Source organism: Oncorhynchus kisutch, linkage group LG17 (assembly GCF_002021735.2).
Source record: "Oncorhynchus kisutch isolate 150728-3 linkage group LG17, Okis_V2, whole genome shotgun sequence".
Classification (NCBI taxonomy): Eukaryota; Metazoa; Chordata; class Actinopteri; order Salmoniformes; family Salmonidae; genus Oncorhynchus; species Oncorhynchus kisutch.
Window position 1 is genome coordinate 34,044,424 of NC_034190.2, and position 16,149 is coordinate 34,060,572.

Consider the following 16,149-nt stretch of genomic DNA (forward strand, 5'->3'; position numbering starts at 1 on the left):
CTACCCACCACAAAAGGACCAAGCAGCGTGGCCAGGAGGAGAAGGGATCCTGGGCACGGGAGAGAAGGGAGTTTAGGACATCGTGGACATGGGAGGAGATCATGGCAGGCGACAAAAGCCTGGCATGGAAACAGGCGGAGGCTGATGGAGAGATCAGGAGTTACGGCAGAGACGAGAGCACGAGAGGCACGGGTTGGTGAGCGGAGTTGGTCACGTTCCAGTGCCTTGTTTTCCGCACCGTGCCTTCAGTGCATAGTCACAGCCCGGTGCATGCAGTACATGCTCTCCTTACCTGCCGAGTAAAGAGGGGTATCCAGTCAGGAAGGGTGGTGCCGGCTCAGCGCTCCTGGTCTCCAGTGCGCCTCCTCGGACCAGGATATCCTGCGCAGGCTCTGCGCAAGGTGTCTCCAGTGCGCCTGCACAGCCCAGTGCGTCCTGTGTCTGCGCCTCGAACGTGCCGGGCTAAAGTGGTGATTCAGCCAGGAGGGGTTGTGCTAGCTCTAAGCTCCAGACCTCCAGTGTGCTTTCACAGCCCAGTGCGTAATGTGCTGGTGCCCCGCACTTGCTGGATTGAAGTGGGTATCCAGCCAGGATGGGTTGTGCCTGCTCCACGAACCAGGCCTCCAGTGTGTCTCCCCAGCCCGGTGAGTCCTGTGCCTCCTCCATGGACCAGGCCTCCAGTGTGTCTCCCCAGCCTGGTGAGCCCTGTGCTTGCTCCACGCACCAGGCCTGCAGTGTGGGTGAGTCCGGAGCCTCCGGCGACGATCCGCAGTCCGGGGCCTCAGGGATCAGCAGAGGGAGCGGGGGCTACGTCCCAAACCGGAGCTGCCACCGAGGGTAGATGCCCACCCGGACCCTCCCTTATAGGTTCAGGTTTGCGGCCGGGAGTCCGCACCTTTGGGTGGGGGGGTACTGTCACGCCCTGACCTTAGAGACATTTTATTTCCCTATTTGCTTAGGTCAGGGTGTGATTTGGGGTGGGCATTCTATGTTATCTGTTTCTTTGTTTTTGGCTGAATGTGATTCCCTATCGTTGTCTCTGATTGGGAATCATATTTAGGCAGCCTTTTCCCCACCTGTGTTACCTGTATCTGTTACCTGACAGAACTGTTTGCTTTCGTTTTGTTACTTTGTTCGGGTGTTTCTTTGATCAATAAAATCATGAACACTTTCCACGCTGTGCTTTGGTCCACTCATTCCGCCGAGAGCCGTAACAGACGCTCACATCCTCTCTGTACACCACCAGGCTCTCACATCGCTGTACATCCATTGTTTTCTTTTTCCTCCCATTTAGATCCTGCTGCGCTGTAGCTAGTAATATGGAAGCCATATAAGTCCTAAAAAAACGAACGTATACACTGGTAGTAAAAGTACCCAATTGTCATACTTGAGTAAAAGCAAAGATACCTTACAGTTTTTTTTGTTGCGATTGCTCACACACTTGTTGCGGAATTTGGCTCATTGTGTCAAAACCCTACACACAAGCCAAATAAGACACAACCCTTGGATATGAACATCTCACTTCTATGTCAGAACGAAACTCTGCAATCAAAACCTAACAATCCTTTTTCTAAATGGCATTTTTGCAACAAAATGATACCCACATGCACTGTTTGAATGACTCAAAGCGGCAACAACACACTGATGTACTTTATACAAAACACTGTCTTTAGTACTTTGTATACCTTTTTGATGTTCTCATACAGGCTTTTGTGAAAGATGGTTCCAGTGCAGTACATTTACTCACATTTTAATGAACGCAAAAATAGAAAGGCTTCAGAAAAATATATAGCTTATTTTTTTGCCATTGCAGGTTTTTACAACAAAAAAAACTAAAAAGTAGAATTACAATATGTTACTGTAAACTCATGGAAACAAATAATTACAGCCAATCACAATGCCAAGCTCTATACACCAATTGGCAACACCCACTTATCTCAGATGAGATCAGGGCCACATTGGTTGACCATGTGCTCAACCATGGATTGAGTATGAGGGAGGCTGGGCAGAGAGTTCAGCCCAACCTGAGCCGCTACACGGTTGCATCTATCATCCTTTCAGAAATGACAACCGGTAGTTACCTACCATCTACACTTATGTTCTTTATGTACAGTGGCAAGAAAAGGTATGTGAACCCTTTGGAAATACCTGGAATTCTGCATAAATTGGTCATAAAATTTGATCTGATCTTCATCGAGGTCACAATAGACAGTCTGCCTAAACTAATAACACACAAACAATTATATATTTTCATGTCTTTATTGAACCACGCCATGTAAACATTCACAGTGCAGGGTGGGAAAAGTTTGTGAACCCTTGGATTGAATAACTGGTTGACCCTCCTTTGGCAGCAAACCAAACATTTTCTGTAGTTGTGGATCAGACCTGCACAACGGTCAGGAGGAATTTCGGACCATTCCGCTTCACAAAACTGTTTCAGTTCAGCAATATTATTAGGATGTCTGGTGTGAGCTGCTCTCTTGAGGTCATGCCACAGCATCTCAATTGGGTTGAGGTCAGGACTCTGACTGGGCCATTCCAGAAGGTGTATTTTCTTCTGTTGAAGCCATTCTGTTGTTGATTAACTTCTGTGTTTTGGGTCGTTGTCCTGTTGCATTACCCAACTTCTATTAATCTTCAATTGGCAGACAGATTGCCTGATGTTGGTGTGCTGTGCCTTTTTTCCCCCACACATGGTGTTGTGTTTTCCTTCCAAACAACTCAACTGTAGTTTCATCTGTCCACAGGATATTTTGCCAGTAGCGCTGTGGAACATCCAGGTGCACTTTCGCAGACTTCAGACGTGCAGCTATGTTTATTTTGGACAGCAGTGGCTTTTTCCGTGGTGTCCTCCCATGAACACCATTCTTGTTTAGAGTTGTACGTATAGTAGACCCGTCAACAGAGATGTTAGCATGTTTCAGAGTCTTTAACTGACACTCTAGGATTCTTCTTAACCTCATTGAGCATTCTGTGCTGAGGTCTTGCAGTCATCTTTGCAGGACAGCCACTCCTAGGGAGAGTAGCAACAGTGCTGAACTTTCTCCAATTATAGACAATTTGTCTTACCGTGGACTGATAAACATCAAGGCTTTTAGAGATACTTGTGTAACCCTTTTCAGCTTTATGCAAGTCAACAATTCTTAATCTTAGGTCTTCTGAGATCTCTTTTGTTCGAGGCATGGCTCACATCAGACAATGCTTCTTGTGAATAGCAAACTCAAATTTAGTTTTTTTATAGGGCAGAGCAGCTCTAACCAACATCTCCAATCTCGTCTCATTGAGGGTTAGCTGACTCCTGACTCCAATTAGCTTTTGGAGAAGTCATTAGCCTAGGGGTTCACATACTTCTTCCAACCTACACTGTGAACATTTAAATTATTTATTCAATATAAGACAACAAAAATACAATAATTTGTGTGTTATTAGTTTAAGTACACTATGTTTGTCTATTGTTGTGACTTAGATGAAGATCAGATGAAATTTGTTGACCAATTTATGCAGAAATCCAGGTAATTCCAAAGGGTTCACATACTTTTTCTTGCCACTGTGTGTATATTGTAGAATACTGCAGTCCGACATATCAGTAGGCCTATGTTACTCCGTGATTGTTGGCCAATGTTACAGTAATATAATTTCATGTTGAAAGAAAATAGATTATTTTAGCTTACTGTACCAATCATATCATATTTGTGGATCTTCTGCAGAACTGAGAGATGGCCAGACCATGGTGGAAGACACCGGCTGTTCACACCAGAACAGGAGACCGGTATTATGAACATGGTGGTGGCAAACAATACCATTAGACTATGAGAAATCCAGAACCACATAATTGCAGACAACACCATGTTCAATAACATTCACTAGGTGGGCTTGTCTACATTGGACCGTGTTTTTCGGCGAAACTCAGAGAGGGTTAAAGAACAGCGCCATGAATATGTGCAAGTAAGTACTCTACTGTGAATGTATTATCATATCAGCACTGTATATACACATTATAATACTGTAATCCAGTGTATTGTGCCTCACCATATTGACTGCTCTAGGTCTGTCACATATTGTCTGTTTCAGAGAGTCTTGGAGCTGGAAGTGGCTGCAATTCAGCAAGTTTATATTTACATTGATGAGGCTGGCTTCTACCTAGCCAAAAGAAGGGGACGGAATAGAACATTATTGGCCACCGTGCCATTGTGAATGTCCCTGGACGGAATATCACCATGTGCAGCCATTAGCCAGCAAGGTGTCCTCCATCACCATGCCAACCTTGGTCATTACAACACCGCCCTTCTCATCACAATCCTGGACACACTACATGGTATCCTCATTCCAGCCGAGCAGAAGGGTGGACCAGAGCAGACCACCTGGGACAACGTGAGTTTCCACCGGGCTGCCCTGGTCCGCAACTGGGTCATCAACCACCCACAATGTATTGTTCTATACCTCCCGCCATATTCCCCATTCCTAAACCCAATTGAATAGGTTTTTTTCGGCATGGCGATGGAAGGTGTATGACCGCCATCCCCTCGCACACATGCTTCTTCTTCAGGCAATGGAGGATGCATGAGGTGAAGATGATGTGGGGGCTTTCGACCGCTGGATCCGTCACTCCAGAAGATTGTTTCCCCGCTGTTTAGCCAGGAAGAACATTGCTTGTGATGTAGATGAGGTGCTGTGACCAGACCAAAATAGGAGGCAGGATGCAGCCTCATGTCTTTCTTACATTTTGCATGTGTTTTTGTCTTTGTGTTTAGAGTTTTGAAAGAATGAGCCACTTTCATTTTTACATTTTGTACAGAAAATCCTTTATCTTACTGAACGTTTGTCCTTGTGGGTACGGCAAGTGTTTAATACAAAACACAAGTGTTCAAAAATACAGATGCTGAAGGAAACAGGTACAAAAGTAAAACGAGTCCTATATCAACATAACCTGAAAGGACACTCAGCAAGGAAGAAGCCACTGCTCCAAAACCGCCATAAAAAAAACAGACTACGGTTTGCAACTGCACATGGGGACAAAGATCGTACTTTTTGGAGAAATGTCCTCTGGTCTGATGAAACAAAAATAGAACCTGTTTGGCCATAATGACCATCGTTGGAGGAAAAAGGGGGAGGCTTGCAAGCCGAGGAACACCAACCCAATCGTGACCCACGGGGGTGGCAGCATCATGTTGTGGGGGATGCTTTGCTGCAGGAGGGACTGTTGCACTTCACAAAATGGATGGCATCATGAGGAAGGAAAATTATGTGGATATATTGAAGCGACATCTCCAGACATCAGTCAGGAAGTTAAAGCTTGGATGCAAATGGGTCTTCCAAATGGACCAAGCATACTTGGTGGCAAAATGGCTTAAGGACAACAAAATCAAGGTATTGGAGTGGCCATCACAGCCCTGACCTCAATCCTATAGAAAATATGTTTGTCAGAACTGAAAAAGCATGGAGGTCTAAAAACCTGATTCAGTTACACCAACTCTGTCAGGAGGAATGGGCCAACATTCATCCAACTTATTGTTGGAAGCTTGTGGAAGGCTACCCGAAACGTTTGACCCAAGTTAAACAATGTAAATGCAATGCTACCAAATACTAATAGAATGTATGTAAACTTCTGACCCACTGGGAATGTAATGAAATAAATAAAAGCTGAAATAAATCATTCTCTCTACTACTATTCTGACATTTCCCATTCTTAAAATAAAGTGGTGATCCTAACTGACGTAAGATAGGGAATTTTTACTCGTATTAAATGTCAGGAATTGTGAAAAACTGATTTTAAATGTATTTGGCTAAGGTGTATGGAAACTTCCGACTTCAACTGTATATTTGCGTAGGTATACATTACTGTAACAATCTTTTACAACAGTGTAACTACAGTGTAACACTGACAATTCAAAAGGCATAAACCTTCTGGTGCGATATTCATAGTGTTTTGTGTTGAGCACATCCGTGTGTTGTTGGTTGGTAGACAGATCTAATCATTTGACGCCAGTGTGCCATTTTGATGCAAAAAAAAACATTTTAGATCGAGAAAACAGTTTTGAATGCAGCGTTTGCTTTTGCTAGAGATTTACAGTTTTGCGTTTGTGTTTTGGGAAAATGGGCCAAAGATTCAGCAAACGTGTGGAAACAGTTGTGGAAAACTGTAATGTATATGTAATTGCTCAAATATACTTAAGTATCAAAAGTAAATGTAAGACTACAAATCATTTAAAATGGCTTATATTAAGCAAACCAGATGTCGTCCTCTTGTTTATTTATTGACGGATATCCAGGGCACACTCAACACTCAGACATCATTTACAAACTAAGAATGTGTTTTCAGTGAGCCCACCAGATCAGAGGCAGTCGGGATGACCAGAGATGTTCTCTTTAAGTGCGTGAATGGACAATTTTAATGTCCTGCTAAGCATTCAAAATGTATCGAGTACTTTTGGGTGTAACGGAAAATGTCTGGAATAAAAAGTACATTATTTTCTTAGGATTGTAGTGAAGTAAAAGTTGTCCAAAATATAAATAGTAACGTACAGATACCCCCAAAAATGTGTTACCTAAGTACTTTACACCACTTTACAGTACATATAATAGATATTTATGAAGATATGAGTCCTGAATATTTGTGAAGATTAAGTCAATAGATATAGCCTATAAATATATGAAATTCCTGGGGAAAAAAGACATTTCAAACGATACACTTTGCAATATACTATGGGAGATGAATACTTAAGGAACCATAGATCAAGAGTTTGATTCTAGTATATTCAATAGTACCTTCCACTCACAAGGATCATAAAAACTACTTCATCACTTTATTTGAAAGGGTATACGACGGTCCCTTGTTATTGTAGAGCCCACAAATGATTTGATCCAAACATGTATTAGTATTCTTGAATCTTAATGAATGACCTATTGTTATTGAGATGTATTACATGAATGTTCATTTGAACATTATATTTGACATCCGCCTTGAGGGGCAGTGTTAGGGGGATTCATTTCTAAAGGTTTCAACTGTATCGCATAGGTTTACAGAGATGGGTGTGGGTGTGTGCTTGCTTTAGTAATGGGCTTCTGAACGTGTGTGTGTGTGGGAGAGGGAGAGTTTGTATTTCATGAATACAATTACAGGGCTGAGGAAGCCAATGATGGCTTGCCCATTGCGTGCGCACACACACACACGCACACGCACACACACACACACACACACACACTATCCTGGGGATATAGGTCAACCCGTTTACACTGGATCCAGCTTTCTAGACCTTCTCTCTCATGAGACTGACTGCCTTCTCTCTCTCCATTGTCCATCAATTACTAGAAACCAGTTTTACCCAAATGGGCACATAAAACCCTTGATTGTTACAGCACATAAGTTACTGTAGCAGCTCCTGGGGCCAGGGGCCTTTGTGAGCCTTTGAAACGCAATACATATCTTTAATTATCGAGCTTACACTATCTCTCCCCGTCCCTCATAACAGTAAAACACAATTCACAAACGCAAACAGTAGCATCTGCTTCATAGAATAACAAAACATGCCTTGAACCTAGCTACCCCTCAGCACAGCACAAATATGTCAGCTCATTATGATGCGCACACACACACAAACACACACACAGGGGCTCTCTTTGGCAGCCGTCCCCCCTGTAATCTCCCCACAACGTGCCCCCCTCTCTCCCGCTTCACTGTTCTGTGTGATAGAATATCGATCGCTCGCCTCGGCGCGTCATTGAGGGGGGGGAAAGGGAGGGTATGGTCAGACATGCTCCAAGGTTGTTTCCTTGGCAACAGGAGGATGGGTCAGAGTGTTGCCATAGCTCCTAGGTCGCCAAGGTCAGGTGGTGGGGGAGGGGTCAGTGGGTTGGCCAAATCTGTTTGGGTGTTAGTTAATGGGTAAGGGATATTGGGGTTGGGGAGAGCTTCTGCAATATTGCAGTGTTGGTAATGGTGTGACACCGTCATGTACATATTACAGTGTAGGCACACACAGTGTAGGCACACACACACACTCACACACACACACACACACACACACACAAACACAGGAAAATATAAACAGGATATGGATATGTCTGATTACATAGTTCAAAGTAGTCTGACGCATACAGATGTAGGATCTTAATTTGAGCCAGTTCGCTACAGCTGGAACATTTACCTGCAGCAACAGGAAGTTGCAATGGCCACACGTGATTTACAGTAAAAGCTTTGAGAACAAGCATCGGATCAGTATGCAAATATCAGTTTTTATTTTCACAATGTAGTATTACAATCTCATTTGCATGCACAAAGACTGCCCCCCCCCCCCCCCCCCCCCCCCTCACTTTCGATGTTATGGTGCTGCTAATGAAGTATAAGGGACTCGCACTCTCACTTCTCGTCGCTGTGGATTTTAGCTGAAGAGCTTTCATCAGTGTATGAGGACCGTTTTCAGACACAAATGTGAAAGTTCACCGTCTTCACTGTGACTTCTTCTATTTCTAAAAGGGATGGTCCCGCTCCGTTCTATAGAGAGCACAGCACAGCGCAACCACTGCAAAATGGGATCCAAGTAAGGGTAACTGTTCGGGGATGTGAAAGAGACAAGAGACACAGATCAAATGTGGATACTCAAATTGGTTTAATCCTGATATGTAATAAGGGTGTGTACAAATATTTTGTAGGTTTACAAAATCAGGATTGTGGTTTGTCTTATGAGTACGAAAGGACATTAAATGGCACAAGGTGGAACCCCTCATTTGGACAGTAGCCAACATGGATAACAGGGTGAAACGCACAACTATCCATAGCTGCACAATTATATGCCCGCAATAATGACCCTGAGGATGGAAAAAAATGAATGAAAAAAAAAAGCTATTCCTCTGAAGCTTTGATCATATACATACATAATGTATCATTTGCTTAGACACAGCAGAGTTTAGGTTTTTAGCATTGTACAGATACCAACACGCGTGGAGATAAATTCTCTGAAAACCTATTCCATCCTAAAATGGTTAAAAAATAAAATAATGTAAAATGCAACAGACAGAACCCTGGACAGCTACATTTTCTCGGATGACATCTAAGATTGAAGAGTGCTTTTTGTAGGCTTAACGGAGGGGATAAATGAAAGCGCTCACTAATGTTTCCAGCCGTATGGGGTAAGTGAACCTACGAAATAGGACGATAAAGAGAGATAATCCATTCCATGCGTGAGGGTAAATGACAATCCATCTGTCGTCATACAATTAAACCCCAAACCATAGCAGTTCCTACCTAGGACCTTATTCATTTAAAAAACAAGAACAGGTAACAAGTCGTGAAAAGTGCCCAGTTTCTCCAGCATCCTAATGATCACGATGCCGAGCATCGACACAGTTAGATTCGTCCAGTCAGATTGCAGAGAGGGTCTGCAGCCAGAAGATGGCACTGACAGTCCTAATCCCAAACCTCCTCTCGCTTTGAGACTCCGAGTAAGAACCTTGAACATCACCTGTTCATTCTCAGCCCCCCCCCCCCCCCCCCCCCCCCAAAAAAAAGGCAGCGCCTTTACATGATTCATTGTTCCAGGGTAATAACAGAGGAGTCATTGATGGAACTACATCGTAACAAGTGAAAGTAGGGAGTTACATAGTAGGAAACGAACGGCTGTTCATTCCAAATGTAGGCTATAAGAGCTGCATAGTCGCTATTTAAATCATTGCACAAATATTGATTTATTACCGAGAAATTATACAAGGTGTTCCTCTGATAGACTTACTATCAGACCCTACATTTTTATATACAAACCTGAATCGTATACGAAGTACATTCTAATAGCTTCTCCACAAATCAAGACAGAAACTAAATAAGATTAACCGTTCAAAACCAAGGTTATTTGAGCTTTGAAAGCAACAAAGCAAGTTTTATATTTTTGATAATAAACGTATTTAAGTTGTATAGCCTACCCAACAATAGTCATAATTCATTCATTGGTCGCGTTCCCCTGCTCAGACGTTGAATGCATCAACCAATGGATGCATGCCACATCATCGACTGTGTCATCAACTGACAGATTACTAAAGCATATGATTGGGTTAGCTGATATGTCAAATACCTATCTAGGCGTTGTAAGATCTGGCAGGCATCTGCCATGCCTGGGCAGAGGAACCCACCCATTGTTTTGAATGCAGATATTGGGCATGTCCCTCTGACCAGGCGTTGCTTACGCATGCCAGATCTTACAACGCCTGGATAGGTATTTTACATATCATCTAGCCACATCATATGTTATGGCAATCAGGTGTCCGATGGCACAGTCAATGACATGCAAGCAACCATTGGTTGGAGCATACAAAGTCTGAGCAGGGGAACACGACCAATACCTGGCTGATTGCTCCAGATATGGTGATAGGATGTATATTTAAATGTCTCGAGCGCGCAGTGTCTCTTGAGCAACTTTTGCAAAGTGTATGACTGCTGGACGTTGGTTCGTCGGGCCAAAGTTTCTTCATTCAAAAAACGAGAAGAAAGATAATATTACCACAGATTTAACTTTCTTTGTGTTGTTAGACAATTGTTCATGACAGTTTGCCAAATTAACCACCAAACATTTTACGTTTTCCCCCCTCGGCAATCGCAGGCAATCTGCTCTACCAAAAGCTTAGTTTCCCCCTCAATTGACACCACAGACCAATTCAGATATATTTGACTTTTCTCTCAGTTGTGATGGTAGCCTAGCCTAAAATAATTTAATGTCTCCATTTTAAATCGTGTTCCGTATTTCTGTCTGTAGGTATGCTCCTAATCAGGCTATCTCAGGCGTAGTAGTCTTCTATGCTTTGTTGCGTATTGCTGCCTTTCACTGTTTGGAAAATGCAATTTGTTCACAAAAAAGGGAAAAAAGGTAATTGCACCACCATCTAACACTACATACTGCATATATACCACCATCTAACCATACGTACTGTATATATACCACCATCTACCCATACATACTGTATATATACCACCATCTGACCCGACATACTGTATATATACCACCATCTAACCCTACACACTGTATATATACCACCATCTAACCATACATACTGTATATATACCACCATCTAACCATACATACTGTATATATACCACCATCTAACCCTACACACTGTATATATACCACCATCTAACCATACATACTGTATATATACCACCATATAACCCTACACACTGCATATATACCACCATCTACCCATACATACTGTATATATACCACCATCTAACCATACATACTGTATATATAACACCATCTACCCATACATACTGTATATATACCACCATCTGACCCTACATACTGTTTATATACCACCATCTAACCCTACACACTGTATATATACCACCATCTAACCATACATACTGTATATATACCACCATCTACCCATACATACTGTATATATACCACCATCTGACCCTACATACTGTATATATACCACCATCTAACCCTACACACTGTATATATACCACCATCTAACCATACATACTGTATATATACCACCATATAACCCTACACACTGCATATATACCACCATCTAACCATACATACTGTATATATACCACCATCTAACCCTACACACTGTATATATACCACCATCTAACCATACATACTGTATATATACCACCATCTAACCATACATACTGTATATATACCACCATCTAACCATACATACTGTATATATACCACCATCTAACCATACATACTGTATATACCACCATCTAACCCTATACATTGTATATATACCACCATCTAACCCTACATACTGTATATATACCACCATCTAACCCTACATTCTATATATATACCACCATCTAACCCTACATACTGTATATATACCACCATCTAACCCTACATACTGTATATATACCACCATCGAACACTACATAATGTATATATACCACCATCTAACCCTACATACTGTATATACCACCATCTAACCCTACACACTGTATATATACCACCATCTAACCCTACATACTGTATATATACCACCACTTAACCCTACATACTGTATATATACCACCATCTAACCCTACATACTGTATATATACCACCATCTAACCCTACACACTGTATATACCACCATCTAACCATACACACTGTATATATACCACCATCTAACCCTACACACTGTATATATACCACCATCTAACCCTACACACTGTATATATACCACCATCTAACCATACATACTGTATATATACCACCATCTAACCATACATACTGTATATATACCACCATCTAACCCTACACACTGTATATATACCACCATCTAACCATACATACTGTATATATACCACCATCTACCCATACATACTGTATATATACCACCATCTAACCATACATACTGTATATATACCACCATCTACCCATACATACTGTATATATACCACCATCTGACCCTACATACTGTATATATACCACCATCTAACCCTACACACTGTATATATACCACCATCTAACCATACATACTGTATATATACCACCATCTACCCATACATACTGTATATATACCACCATCTGACCCTACATACTGTATATATACCACCATCTAACCCTACACACTGCATATATACCACCATCTAACCATACATACTGTATATATACCACCATCTAACCCTACACACTGTATATATACCACCATCTAACCATACATACTGTATATATACCACCATCTAACCATACATACTGTATATATACCACCATCTAACCATACATACTGTATATATACCACCATCTAACCATACATACTGTATATATACCACCATCTAACCATACATACTGTATATACCACCATCTAACCCTATACATTGTATATATACCACCATCTAACCCTACATACTGTATATATACCACCATCTAACCCTACATTCTATATATATACCACCATCTAACCCTACATACTGTATATATACCACCATCTAACCCTACATACTGTATATATACCACCATCGAACACTACATAATGTATATATACCACCATCTGACCCTACATACTGTATATACCACCATCTAACCCTACACACTGTATATATACCACCATCTAACCATACACACTGTATATATACCACCATCTAACCCTACACACTGTATATATACCACCATCTAACACTACATACTGTATATATACCACCATCTAACCCTACATCCTGTATATATACCACCATATAACCCTACATACTGTATATACCACCATCTAACCATACATACTGTATACATACCACCATCTAACCCTACATACTGTATATATACCACCATCTAACCCTACACACTGTATATACCATCATCTAACCCTACATACTGTATATATACCACCATATAACACTACATACTGTATATATACCACCATCTAACCCTACATACTGTATATATACCACCATCTAACCCTACATACTCTATATATACCACCATCTAACACTACATACTGTATATGTACCACCATCTAACCCTACATACTGTATATACCACCATCTAACCCTACATAATGTATATACCACCATCTAACCCTACATACTGTATATAACCACCATCTAACCCTACATACTGTATATATACCACCACCTAACCCTACATACTGTATATATACCACCATCTAACCCTACATACTGTATATATACCACCATCTAACCCTACACACTGTATATACCACCATCTAACCATACACACTGTATATATACCACCATCTAACCCTACACACTGTATATATACCACCATCTAACCCTACATACTGTATATATACCACCATCTAACCCTACATACTGTATATATACCACCATCTAACCCTACACACCTGTATATACCACCATCTAACCCTACACACTGTATATACCACCATCTAACCATCCTAACCATACTGTATATATACCACCATCTAACCCTACATACTGTATATATACCACCATCTAACCCTACATACTGTATATATACCACCATCTAACCCTACATACTGTATATATACCACCATCTAACCCTACATACTGTATATATACCACCATCTAACCCTACATACGGTATATATACCACCATCTAACCCTACCACTGTATATATACCACCATCTAACCCTACACACTGTATATATACCACCATCTAACACTACATACTGTATATATACCACCATCTAACCCTACATCCTGTATATATACCACCATATAAACCCTACATACTGTATATACCAACATCTAACCATACATACTGTATACATACCACCATCTAACCCTACATACTGTATATATACCACCATCTAACCCTACACACTGTATATACCATCATCTAACCCTACATACTGTATATATACCACCATCTAACACTACATACTGTATATATACCACCATCTAACCCTACATACTGTATATAACCACCATCTAACCCTACATAATGTATATACCACCATCTAACCCTACATACTGTATATATACCACCATCTAACCCTACATACTGTATATATACCCACCACCTAACCCTACATACTGTATATATACCACCATCTAACCCTACCATACTGTATATATACCACCATCTAACCCTACACACTGTATATACCACCATCTAACCATACACACTGTATATATACCACCATCTACCCTACACACTGTATATATACCCACATCTAACCCTAAATACTGTATATATACCACCATCTAACCCTACATACTGTATATATACCACCATCTAACCCTACATACTGTATAAATACCACCATCTAACCCTACACACTGTATATACCACCATCTAACCCTACACACTGTATATATACCCCCATCTAACCCTACATACTGTATATATACCACCATCTAACCCTACATACTGTATATATACCACCATCTAACCCTACATACTGTATATATACCACCATCTAACCCTACATACTGTATATATACCACCATCTAACCCTACATACTGTATATATACCACCATCTAACCCTACATACTGTATATATACCACCATCTAACCCTAAACACTGTATATACCACCATCTAACCCTACACACTGTATATATACCCCCATCTACCCTACATACTGTATATATACCACCATCTAACCCTACATACTGTATATATACCACCATCTAACCCTACATACTGTATATATACCACCATCTAACCCTACATACTGTATATATACCACCATCTAACCCTACACACTGTATATATACCCCATCTAACCCTACATACTGTATATATAACCACCATCTAACCCTACACACTGTATATACCAACCATCTAACCCTACACCTGTATATATAGCCCCCATCACCTACATACTGTATATATACCCACCCATCTAACCCTACATACTGTATATATAACCACCATACTAACCCTACATACTGTATATATACCCCCATCTAACCCTACATACTGTATATATACCACCATCTAACCCTACATACTGTATATATACCACCATCTAAACCCTACATACTGTATATATACCACCATCTAACCCTACATACTGTATATATACCACGCATCTAAACCCTACACACTGTATATATACCACCATCTAACCCTACACACTGTATATACCACCATCTAACCCTACATACTGTATATATACCACCATCTAACCCTACATACTGTATATATACCACCATCTAACCCTACATACTGTATATATACCACCATCTAACCCTACATACTGTATATATACCACCATCTAACCCTACACACTGTATATACCACCATCTAACCCTACACACTGTATATATACCCCCATCTAACCCTACATACTGTATATATACCACCATCTAACCCTACATACTGTATATATACCACCATCTAACCCTACATACTGTATATATACCACCATCTAACCCTACATACTGTATATATACCACCATCTAACCCTACATACTGTATATATACCACCACCTAACCCTACATACTGTATATATACCACCATCTAACCCTACATACTGTATATATACCACCATCTAACCCTACACACTGTATATACCACCATCTAACCCTACATACTGTATATACCACCATCTAACCCTACACACTGTATATACCACCATCTAACCCTACATACTGTATATACCACCATCTAACCCTACATACTGTATATACCACCATCTAACCCTACATACTGTATATATACCACCATCTAACCCTACATACTGTATATATACCACCATCTAACCCTACATACTGTATATATAC